Here is an 11,099-nt window from a genome sequence, read left to right as displayed (position 1 = left end):
TGTTTCAGCAGAAATCAACCGACGGCTATGTATTGCGGGTGTGCCCATATTACAGGAACAATAGTTTCCCTTAGTGGGTCTCTGTGTACTGTGAACTGTTAGAAAGTTTAAAGACGTGTGAAACATTCAACTGAAAATGGACACACTTCCCTCCGTTGCTACAGTGCATACAGATCTGAACAAAAGGAAAGAGGGAAGAACAAAGGCCCATGGGACGCTAGTGGGTAGAATCACATTTACCTTAGGAACCTCTCGTCGGATGCAGCCCCTCCCCCAACACTGACAAGATGCAGCAGCCATTGGGGATGGCAGTTAGCGGTTGGATTCCAGGTGGAATGTTGGTGTGTACCGCGAGGCTTGTTGTGGCTGGTGGATCCTAGGTAACCGGGCAGAGTTCTGTGGGTGGATCAGTGCGATGGAGGGGCTGCCGCCCTCTGTGGAGCTTGGCTTAGGTCTTTGGTCCGGGAAGCTGTGTCAGTTCGAGATACTGCTGCTGCCCAAAGACCTGAGTTCACGGGTCAGTTTCCAGAACCTGAAAGGGCAGACAGTGGAAGATCTGCCTGTCTTCAGCTTACTGGAGAGGCTCCGAGGTCCTTTCAGACTTGCCCAGTCCTGTTGAAGTCGACTTTATGGGAGACACGAAGAGAAGCTGGCCGAAAATATGGCTGCACGGATTGAGGAGAGATGCGAACACATTGATGAGAGATGTTCTGCTACAATAGAGAATACTGGCCTGGAGACAGCTGTAGAGGGTAGCAGGCTCAAAAGGCATTCATGAGACATATTGAACCTCGCTGATACTAGCAGAAACATACGGAGGGCCACCGTGGACTGGAGGAAGTTCCTCAATTCTCTGCTCCAAGAACGGGTCCAAGATACCTGACGTCTAAAGAGAAGAGATGGCAGAGATGATAAAAACGCTCATGTTCTTGAAAGCGGTCAGATAATCCACACGACCCAAGGGGCAATTCCAAGCCATTCAGATCAAAGTGCACCAAGCCCAGGTAAGCCTTTTCCCAGGTTTGGGCCTAGCTATCAAGCACTTGCCCTTCCCTCCCCTCCACTCAGGCATCCATTTTGAGGGATCAGTACCTGAGCTGCAATGAAGCCAGTAAGAGAAGAGCAAGCCCCTCCTAGAATCAGAGTTCCTCTAGCTCCATCCTCTGTGAACAACAGGGAACCCCATAAAGGTCAAATACTCCCGTATGAAATAGATAGGAATTGAATACTTAGCTCCCACAAAGAAACGATGGCCTTCCGCTAGATTCAGCAAATGCTGGGTTTATGTCTTCTCTGGGGTGAAGGGAGTGTGGTAAGTGAGGGGAATCTTTGACTGAACTTGAATCTGTATTAGGCCTCCGTTTTTCAAGACAGTCTAGGTACATATTAGAAGTCAGATAGTGAAGTGAACAGTAAAAGTCGCCAATGACATGAAAGACACAGCTTATGTGGACCGTCTTTCAATTGAGTCAAGCCCCCGGGGGCAATCGATCATGGGGGTGCAGACTTGGTTGCATTCAAGTGCTTTACCCAACATGATCGGATGATTAAGCGTTCTCATCACTGATAGAAGAACACCTGGTTCTCAGTAGCCTAGCATAGCTGCAGCAGGCTTCTCATAGCTATAATGCCTCTAGGTTCTTTGGATTCAAAGCTAAATGTATATATTTAGTTCGTTTCCTCTTGTATTTTCCTTGAGAGGGATGTTACACCTTGAAATGCCAACATTGACCAGTAGGTGTCATCGGGAGTAAAGGGCACCACATGCACAAGGGAATCCAAGCTTGGGGGTTATTTCATGTTTCCATTAGTTATTTCATGGTTCCTGTTGGTTTCGGAGGCTTCAACAGTAAAGAGTTGACATGACCCCTTTAACAGTTCGGACTGCTAGTTTGCATTCTATCTGTCTATGTTTTCCTTAGAGCTGACAAAATGTTACCGAAATTGACAAGTCTGGCTTCTAGGTCGATTTAGTATGTTTCAGAAACTAACTTCATTTTCGTATAACTCCCAAAACATTTATATAAATTCTATTAAATTTTTAAAGACTGCAAATGAGATATCAACACAATTTCAAAACTGGAGTCTTCGGACAATCCCTCCCACCACTGCTGTATAGAAACAGAGAGATAAAAAAAATCACATTTCTGTGAAATGTATCTGGAAAGTGTTGATTCATCGATGCCCAGTTGACAGAGAAGCAGTGCAACCTGCGCTCACTCGCTCCCATGAACACAGCAATGGAAACATCCACTCACCCAGCCCTTGGCACAGGACACTTGCCGAAGAGAGGTCTGTTAATTCCAAAGACAGGATGAGGCCTCAGAACACCTGGAAGCAGGAGAAGGAAAAGCAGGTAATGGAAACCAGTGCATGGTCTGAGCCCTGTTGATGGAGCAGTATAGGTGAAACTTTCTTTAACTTGGACGCACAATCTCAAGCGGACAGGAGACATGGGACTGAAGGTGATGCGCTGAGTGTTAGAAGAGTGCACAGCAGATGCTTGGCTGACAGAACTCAAAGAATCCAGTGCAAAATATCCCCACAGTTGATTCTGAGACCGAGATCCGAGCTGCCAAATTTGAGGTAGCAGAGGCAGCGTTCAGGGAGGGATAGGGCTACGGATGATGGCACACGCTGAGTCTCAGGGATCTGGAGTGCGTTGTGGGATGTGGTGGGTCCTATCAAGAGAGCAAACCGACCTGTGACCCCAATGAGCAAGCAACCACCCTGGCGCACGCAGTTGAAATTATCGATCTGTCCCATGGCCACACCCAGTGCATCTGCAGGACCAGAGACCAATTTGGCATTTTGCCAATAGAGCATGTGTGGGGCTGAATCAGAGATATTGTGCATCGGGTCTGAGGGATCCAGGGGGCCTTGGGTTTGAATTCAGAATGAAAAGCCTTAGGATCTGCTACATTCAAAACCTGGGCTGTGATTATGGTTTGGTTTGAGGCACAGGATGTGCAACAGCTCTGTGGTTGCCTTCGTGCACCCGTGCCACAAGGATGAGAGGACAAGGAAGTGTGGTCCAAGAACACAGCGTGAGAAGAGGAAGGATTTCCTTCAGTTTATCGCTCAAAAGCGGATGCTACATTTTGGATGGCACCGGCACGGTTCGGCAGCGAGGACACCAAGTTCGGGCTGCGGGATCATTCCAGCAGGCCCTGATGTGTGACATCCATAGATATGCTTCCACTGGTGTTTCTGTAGACAGAGAAGCTCTTGGAAGAACTGGTTTCAGTGGGACATTCCCGTGGCACTACAAAGCACAAGCGCACTCACACTCAGCTCTTCTGGAAACACTCCAAAATAACATAGAGTAGAATGCAGAGCTGAGAACCTTTAGAAGCTCCATTTCCACCAGAGGAAGTGTCCTGTGCTCTTTCAGATTTGTGAGATAAGCGTAATCAAAATGAGGTAATCCTAATCGAAATAGTATGGGGGGGTTCATCACAACAAAGGCAACACCAGCAATTGGAGATAGACCAGACAACACACACAGGAACAGGACATGGCATCAATGTCTAGGAAAATTTGTCCTCACAGAAATCCCACGCAATTGTGTAGAGCCAAGAGTCTAAAGTTTACACTTAACCAAGCCCTAGAAGTCTACATTAGATTCCTGAAATTACCTGACCAGTAGAGATGAAGAAATACAGTAAAAGGAAAAGGAAGTACCATTTTCAGTTCCAAAGAGATTGAAGGCCCTAAAGATAAGCTTTCAGACAATTAGACTGCAAAACGCTCTCCAGAGCAAGTATTGAAAATGGAGGTGAGGGAAACACTGAAGAACAACAGTGTCTCAGAATCACAAAAGGCAGAATACCAGAAAAGGGGAAGAGAAAGCCTAAAGACGAGCCAAATAATATCAGAAAACTCAGTGGATGAGAAAATATCAGGGCTAACATTCCATCCTAAGCAGACTAGATTTTGCAGGGGGATGCCTGAATGACTTTGAAGACAGGGGAACAGAAATCCCTCGGTCAGAAGCACACATAGGAAAGCAAGTGCAAACCAATGAAAACATTGCTGTTGAATCCTGGTTGAAGACAAGGCATGAAAGACTAAAATTCGAAAGAGTCCCAGATGGAAAAGCAAGAGATAAAGAAACAAACAATGTTTGAAAATTTATGTGTAGAAAAATCAGACTGAAACTTGCTGAAAGCCAAGATAGAATCATCTAGGCGAATTCAGGAAGTACACAGCGTCCAAAAGAGGTGGAATCCCAATAGACTTAGCAGCAGCTTTATGATCCAAATCAACAAAGTTCATGAGCATCCCAGTGATTTAAAATGCGCCTGGAGGAAAGCAACATAGTCACAAGAGAACCTCCAGAGGGGTTTCAGCTGCTATCTCAGCAGCAATATTGCAGGACAGGGAGGAGTGCCAGGACATAGACCATAGCTTGAATGGCAAAATGCTGCCATCTAGGGTAGCCTATGCCACATGACCACCATTTCTAATAACAGCAGAGCTAGAGAATGCCACAGACCTGCAAATCTTAAAAGAATTCAGCAGTTCGAAACGTATCCTAAAAGAAAGGTTGAGAATTCTCCCCTGAAGGGATAAGCAGCAAGATGAAATGGAAAGAAGAAAACCCTTATTGGAAATGCAAGAAGAGCATGAGTGGAAAAGAAGAAACAAGAAGAAAGCAAGGAGGACATCAAAACCCTAAAAATGGGAGAGGGAAGCTGGAAATCACAGGGGATTGGAAGCACTATCTTAAGGGAGTCAGCTTATATGACTCTCTGTTGGAAGCAAACGGAGAGATGCATGGCCTGACGTGTTTGCAAAACAAACGAGAAGCAGACCAAGAAAGAATCAAACAAACAAGCAACACAAAAAGGGTAGGGTAACATGAATATTCAAAAGAAATTACTCAAGGTGATGTCAAGGATCATTCAGTACGCATCGACCCAGTATCGCGGCTTGAATGTACTCAGCACACCTGTATTCGGAAATCAGAGGCGTGCATTTATATTCGTAAATATTGATTCATATGAGGATATCGTGACCTAACCCAAATGCCGATTTGGAATCCAATGGATTCCTAGTCCGTGATATAGACTTGCAAGTCTTCCAACAGGATGAATGAATGCCATATTCTACACTACGTCGAGAAGAAATGGCACAAGCCTATAACAAGGAAAAGTAGCTCCGCAAAAGTGTACTAAGATCAAAAGAGACAGGCAGTAAAGTGCACATTGGGGATTGTATCATTCCTAGGAATTTCAGCCCCCTTGAAACAAATGGATAGATGTCCCGTGAATGCGGGTGTTTCAGCAGAAATCAACCGACGGCTATGCATTGCGGGTGTGCCCATATTACAGGAACAATACTTTCCCTTAGTGGGTCTCTGTGTACTGTGAACTGTTAGAAAGTTTAAAGACGTGTGAAACATTCAACTGAAAATGGACACACTTCCCTCCGTTGCTACAGTGCATACAGATCTGAACAAAAGGAAAGAGGGAAGAACAAAGGCCCATGGGACGCTAGTGGGTAGAATCACATTTACCTTAGGAACCTCTCGTCGGATGCAGCCCCTCCCCCAACACTGACAAGATGCAGCAGCCATTGGGGATGGCAGTTAGCGGTTGGATTCCAGGTGGAATGTTGGTGTGTACCGCGAGGCTTGTTGTGGCTGGTGGATCCTAGGTAACCGGGCAGAGTTCTGTGGGTGGATCAGTGCGATGGAGGGGCTGCCGCCCTCTGTGGAGCTTGGCTTAGGTCTTTGGTCCGGGAAGCTGTGTCAGTTCGAGATACTGCTGCTGCCCAAAGACCTGAGTTCACGGGTCAGTTTCCAGAACCTGAAAGGGCAGACAGTGGAAGATCTGCCTGTCTTCAGCTTACTGGAGAGGCTCCGAGGTCCTTTCAGACTTGCCCAGTCCTGTTGAAGTCGACTTTATGGGAGACACGAAGAGAAGCTGGCCGAAATTATGGCTGCACGGATTTATGAGAGATGCGAACACATTGATGAGAGATGTTCTGCTACAATAGAGAATACTGGCCTGGAGACAGCTGTAGAGGATAGCAGGCTCGAAAGGCATTCATGAGACATATTGAACCTCGCTGATACTAGCAGAAACATACGGAGGGCCACCGTGGACTGGAGGAAGTTCCTCAATTCTCTGCTCCAAGAACGGGTCCAAGATCTCTGACGTCTAAAGAGAAGAGATGGCAGAGATGATAAAAACGCTCATGTTCTTGAAAGAGGTCAGATAATCCACACGACCCAAGGGGCAATTCCAAGCCATTCAGATCAAAGTGCACCAAGCCCAGGTAAGCCTTTTCCCAGGTTTGGGCCTAGCTATCAAGCACTTGCTCTTCCCTCCCCTCCACTCAGGCATCCATTTTGAGGGATCAGTACCTGAGCTGCAATGAAGCCAGTAAGAGAAGAGCAAGCCCCTCCTAGAATCAGAGTTCCTCTAGCTCCATCCTCTGTGAACAACAGGGAACCCCATAAAGGTCAAATACTCCCGTATGAAATAGATAGGAATTGAATACTTAGCTCCCACAAAGAAACGATGGCCTTCCGCTAGATTCAGCAAATGCTGGGTTTATGTCTTCTCTGGGGTGAAGGGAGTGTGGTAAGTGAGGGGAATCTTTGACTGAACTTGAATCTGTATTAGGCCTCCGTTTTTCAAGACAGTCTAGGTACATATTAGAAGTCAGATAGTGAAGTGAACTGTAAAAGTCGCCAATGACATGAAAGACACAGCTTATGTGGACCGTCTTTCAATTGAGTCAAGCCCCCGGGGGCAATCGATCATGGGGGTGCAGACTTGGTTGCATTCAAGTGCTTTACCCAACATGATCGGATGATTAAGCGTTCTCATCACTGATAGAAGAACACCTGGTTCTCAGTAGCCTAGCATAGCTGCAGCAGGGTTCTCATAGCTATAATGCCTCTAGGTTCTTTGGATTCAAAGCTAAATGTATATATTTAGTTCGTTTCCTCTTGTATTTTCCTTGAGAGGGATGTTACACCTTGAAATGCCAACATTGACCAGTAGGTGTCATCGGGAGTAAAGGGCACCACATGCACAAGGGAATCCAAGCTTGGGGGTTATTTCATGTTTCCATTAGTTATTTCATGGTTCCTTTTGGTTTCGGAGGCTTCAACAGTAAAGAGTTGACATGACCCCTTTAACAGTTCGGACTGCTAGTTTGCATTCTATCTGTCTATGTTTTCCTTAGAGCTGACAAAATGTTACCGAAATTGACAAGTCTGGCTTCTAGGTCGATTTAGTATGTTTCAGAAACTAACTTCATTTTCGTATAACTCCCAAAACATTTATATAAATTCTATTAAATTTTTAAAGACTGCAAATGAGATATCAACACAATTTCAAAACTGGAGTCTTCGGACAATCCCTCCCACCACTGCTGTATAGAAACAGAGAGATAAAAAAATCACATTTCTGTGAAATGTATCTGGAAAGTGTTGATTCATCGATGCCCAGTTGACAGAGAAGCAGTGCAACCTGCGCTCACTCGCTCCCATGAACACAGCAATGGAAACATCCACTCACCCAGCCCTTGGCACAGGACACTTGCCGAAGAGAGGCCTGTTACTTCCAAAGACAGGATGAGGCCTCAGAACACCTGGAAGCAGGAGAAGGAAAAGCAGGGAATGGATACCAGTGCATGGTCTGAGCCCTGTTGATGGAGCAGTAAAGGTGAAACTCTCTTTAACTTGGACGCACACTCTCAAGCGGACAGGAGACATGGGACTGAAGGTGATGCGCTGAGTGTTAGAAGAGTGCACAGCAGATGCTTGGCTGACAGAACTCAAAGAATCCAGTGCAAAATATCCCCACAGTTGATTCTGAGACCGAGATCCGAGCTGCCAAATTTGAGGTAGCAGAGGCAGCGTTCAGGGAGGGATAGGGCTACGGATGATGGTACACGCTGAGTCTCAGGGATCTGGAGTGCGTTGTGGGATGTGGTGGGTCCTATCAAGAGAGCAAACCGACCTGTGACCCCAATGAGCAAGCAACCACCCTGGCGCACGCAGTTGAAATTATCGATCTGTCCCATGGCCACACCCAGTGCATCTGCAGGACCAGAGACCAATTTGGCATTTTGCCAATAGAGCATGTGTGGGGCTGAATCAGAGATATTGTGCATCGGGTCTGAGGGATCCAGGGGGCCTTGGGTTTGAATTCAGAATGAAAAGCCTTAGGATCTGCTACATTCAAAACCTGGGCTGTGATTATGGTTTGGTTTGAGGCACAGGATGTGCAACAGCTCTGTGGTTGCCTTCGTGCACCCGTGCCACAAGGATGAGAGGACAAGGAAGTGTGGTCCAAGACCACAGCATGAGAAGAGGAAGGATTTCCTTCAGTTTATCGCTCAAAAGCGGATGCTACATTTTGGATGGCACCGGCATGGTTCGGCAGCGAGGACAACAAGTTCGGGCTGCGGGATCATTCCAGCAGGCCCTGATGTGTGACATCCATAGATATGCTTCCACTGGTGTTTCTGTAGACAGAGAAGCTCTTGGAAGAACTGGTTTCAGTGGGACATTCCCGTGGCACTACAAAGCACAAGCGCACTCACACTCTGCTCTTCTGGAAACACTCCAAAATAACATAGAGTAGAATGCAGAGCTGAGAACCTTTAGAAGCTCCATTTCCACCAGAGGAAGTGTCCTGTGCTCTTTCAGATTTCTGAGATAAGCGTAATCAAAATGAGGTTATCCTAATCGAAATAGTATGGGGTGTTCATCACAACAAAGGCAACACCAGCAATTGGAGATAGACCAGACAACACACACAGGAACAGGACATGCCATCAATGTCTAGGAAATTTTGTCCTCACAGAAATCCCATGCAATTGTGTAGAGCCAAGAGTCTAAAGTTTTCACTTAACCAAGCCCTAGAGTCTACATTAGATACCTGAAATTACCTGACCATTAGAGATGAAGAAATACAGTAAAAGGAAAAGGAAGTACCATTTTCAGTTCCAAAGAGATTGAAGGACCTAAAGATAAGCTTTCAGACAACTAGACTGCAAAACGCTCTCCAGAGCAAGTATTGAAAATGGAGGTGAGGGAAACACTGACGAACAACAGTGTCTCAGAATCACAAAAGGCAAAATACCAGAAAACTGGAAGAGAAAGCCTAAAGACGAGCCAAATAATATCAGAAAACTCAGTGGATGAGAAAATATCAGGCTTACATTCCGTCCTAAGCAGACTAGATATTGCAGAGGGATGCGTGAATGACTTTGAAGATAGGGGAACAGACATCCCTCGGTCAGAAGCACACATAGGAAAGCAAGTGCAAATCAATGAAAACATCACTGTTGAATCCTGGTTTATGACAGGCATGAAAGACTAAAATTCGAAAGAGTCCCAGATGGAAAAGCTTGAGATAAGAAACAAACAATGTTTGAAATGTTATGTGTAGAAAAATCAGACTGAAACTTGCTGAAAGCCAAGATAGAATCATCTAGGCGAATTCAGGAAGTACACAGCGTCCAAAAGAGGTGGAATCCCAATAGACTTAGCAGCAGCTGTATGATCCAAATCAACAAAGTTCATGAGCATCCCAGTGATTTAAAATGCGCCTGGAGGAAAGCAACATAGTCACAAGAGAACCTCCAGAGGGGTTTCAGCTGCTATCTCAGCAGCAATATTGCAGGACAGGGAGGAGTGCCAGGACATAGACCATAGCTTGAATGGCAAAATGCTGCCATCTAGGGTAGCCTATGCCACATGACCACCATTTCTAATAACAGCAGAGCTAGAGAATGCCACAGACCTGCAAATCTTAAAAGAATTCAGCAGTTCGAAACTTATCCTAAAAGAAAGGTTGAGAATTCTCCCCTGAAGGGATAAGCAGCAAGATGAAATGGAAAGAAGAAAACCCTTATTGGAAATGCAAGAAGAGCATGAGTGGAAAAGAAGAAACAAGAAGAAAGCAAGGAGGACATCAAAACCCTAAAGATGGGAGAGGGAAGCAGGAAATCATAGGGGATTGGAAGCACTATCTTAAGGGAGTCAGCTTATATGACTCTCTGTTGGAAGCAAACGGAGAGATGCATGGCCTGACGTGTTTGCAAAACAAACGAGAAGCAGACCAAGAAAGAATCAAACAAACAAACAACACAAAAAGGGTAGGGTAACATGAATATTCAAAAGAAATTACTCAAGGTGATGTCAAGGATCATTCAGTACGCATCGACCCAGTATCGCGGCTTGAATGTACTCAGCACACCTGTATTCGGAAATCAGAGGCGTGCATTTATATTCGTAAATATTGATTCATATGAGCATATCGTGACCTAACCCAAATGCCGATTAGGAATCCAATGGATTCCTAGTCCGTGATATAGACTTGCAAGTCTTCCAACAGGATGAATGAATGCCATATGTCGAGAAGAATTGGCACAAGCCTATAACAAGGAAAAGTAGCTCCGCAAAAGTGTACTAAGATCAAAAGAGACAGGCAGTAAAGTGCACATTGGGGATTGTATCATTCCTAGGAATTTCAGCCCCCTTGAAACAAATGGATAGATGTCCCGTGAATGCGGGTGTTTCAGCAGAAATCAACCGACGGCTATGTATTGCGGGTGTGCCCATATTACAGGAACAATACTTTCCCTTAGTGGGTCTCTGTGTACTGTGAACTGTTAGAAAGTTTAAAGACGTGTGAAACATTCAACTGAAAATGGACACACTTCCCTCCGTTGCTACAGTGCATACAGATCTGAACAAAAGGAAAGAGGGAAGAACAAAGGCCCATGGGACACTAGTGGGTAGAATCACATTTACCTTAGGAACCTCTCGTCGGATGCAGCCCCTCCCCCAACACTGACAAGATGCAGCAGCCATTGGGGATGGCAGTTAGCGGTTAGATTCCAGGTGGAATGTTGGTGTGTACCGCGAGGCTTGTTGTGGCTGGTGGATCCTAGGTAACCGGGCAGAGTTCTGTGGGTGGATCAGTGCGATGGAGGGGCTGCCGCCCTCTGTGGAGCTTGGCTTAGGTCTTTGGTCCGGGAAGCTGTGTCAGTTCGAGATACTGCTGCTGCCCAAAGACCTGAGTTCACGGGTCAGTTTCCAGAACCTGAAAGGGCAGACAGTGGAA

General features: G+C 45.8%; 1 long non-coding RNA gene across 1 annotated transcript; it reads right to left on the bottom strand.

Annotated features, from left to right (window-relative positions):
- Positions 1 to 6,037: 6,037 nt before the first annotated feature.
- On the bottom strand, positions 6,038 to 11,014 carry LOC140693393 (uncharacterized). The gene is made up of 3 exons (XR_012069129.1): positions 10,787 to 11,014; positions 7,539 to 7,611; positions 6,038 to 6,167 (listed from the first exon to the last, which is right to left on the bottom strand). It is a non-coding gene; the product is annotated as an uncharacterized lncRNA (long non-coding RNA).
- Positions 11,015 to 11,099: the final 85 nt, after the last annotated feature.

Source organism: Vicugna pacos, unplaced genomic scaffold (genome assembly GCF_048564905.1).
Source record: "Vicugna pacos unplaced genomic scaffold, VicPac4 scaffold_19, whole genome shotgun sequence".
NCBI lineage: Eukaryota > Metazoa > Chordata > Mammalia > Artiodactyla > Camelidae > Vicugna > Vicugna pacos.
This window is presented reverse-complemented; position numbering and strand designations above follow the sequence as displayed.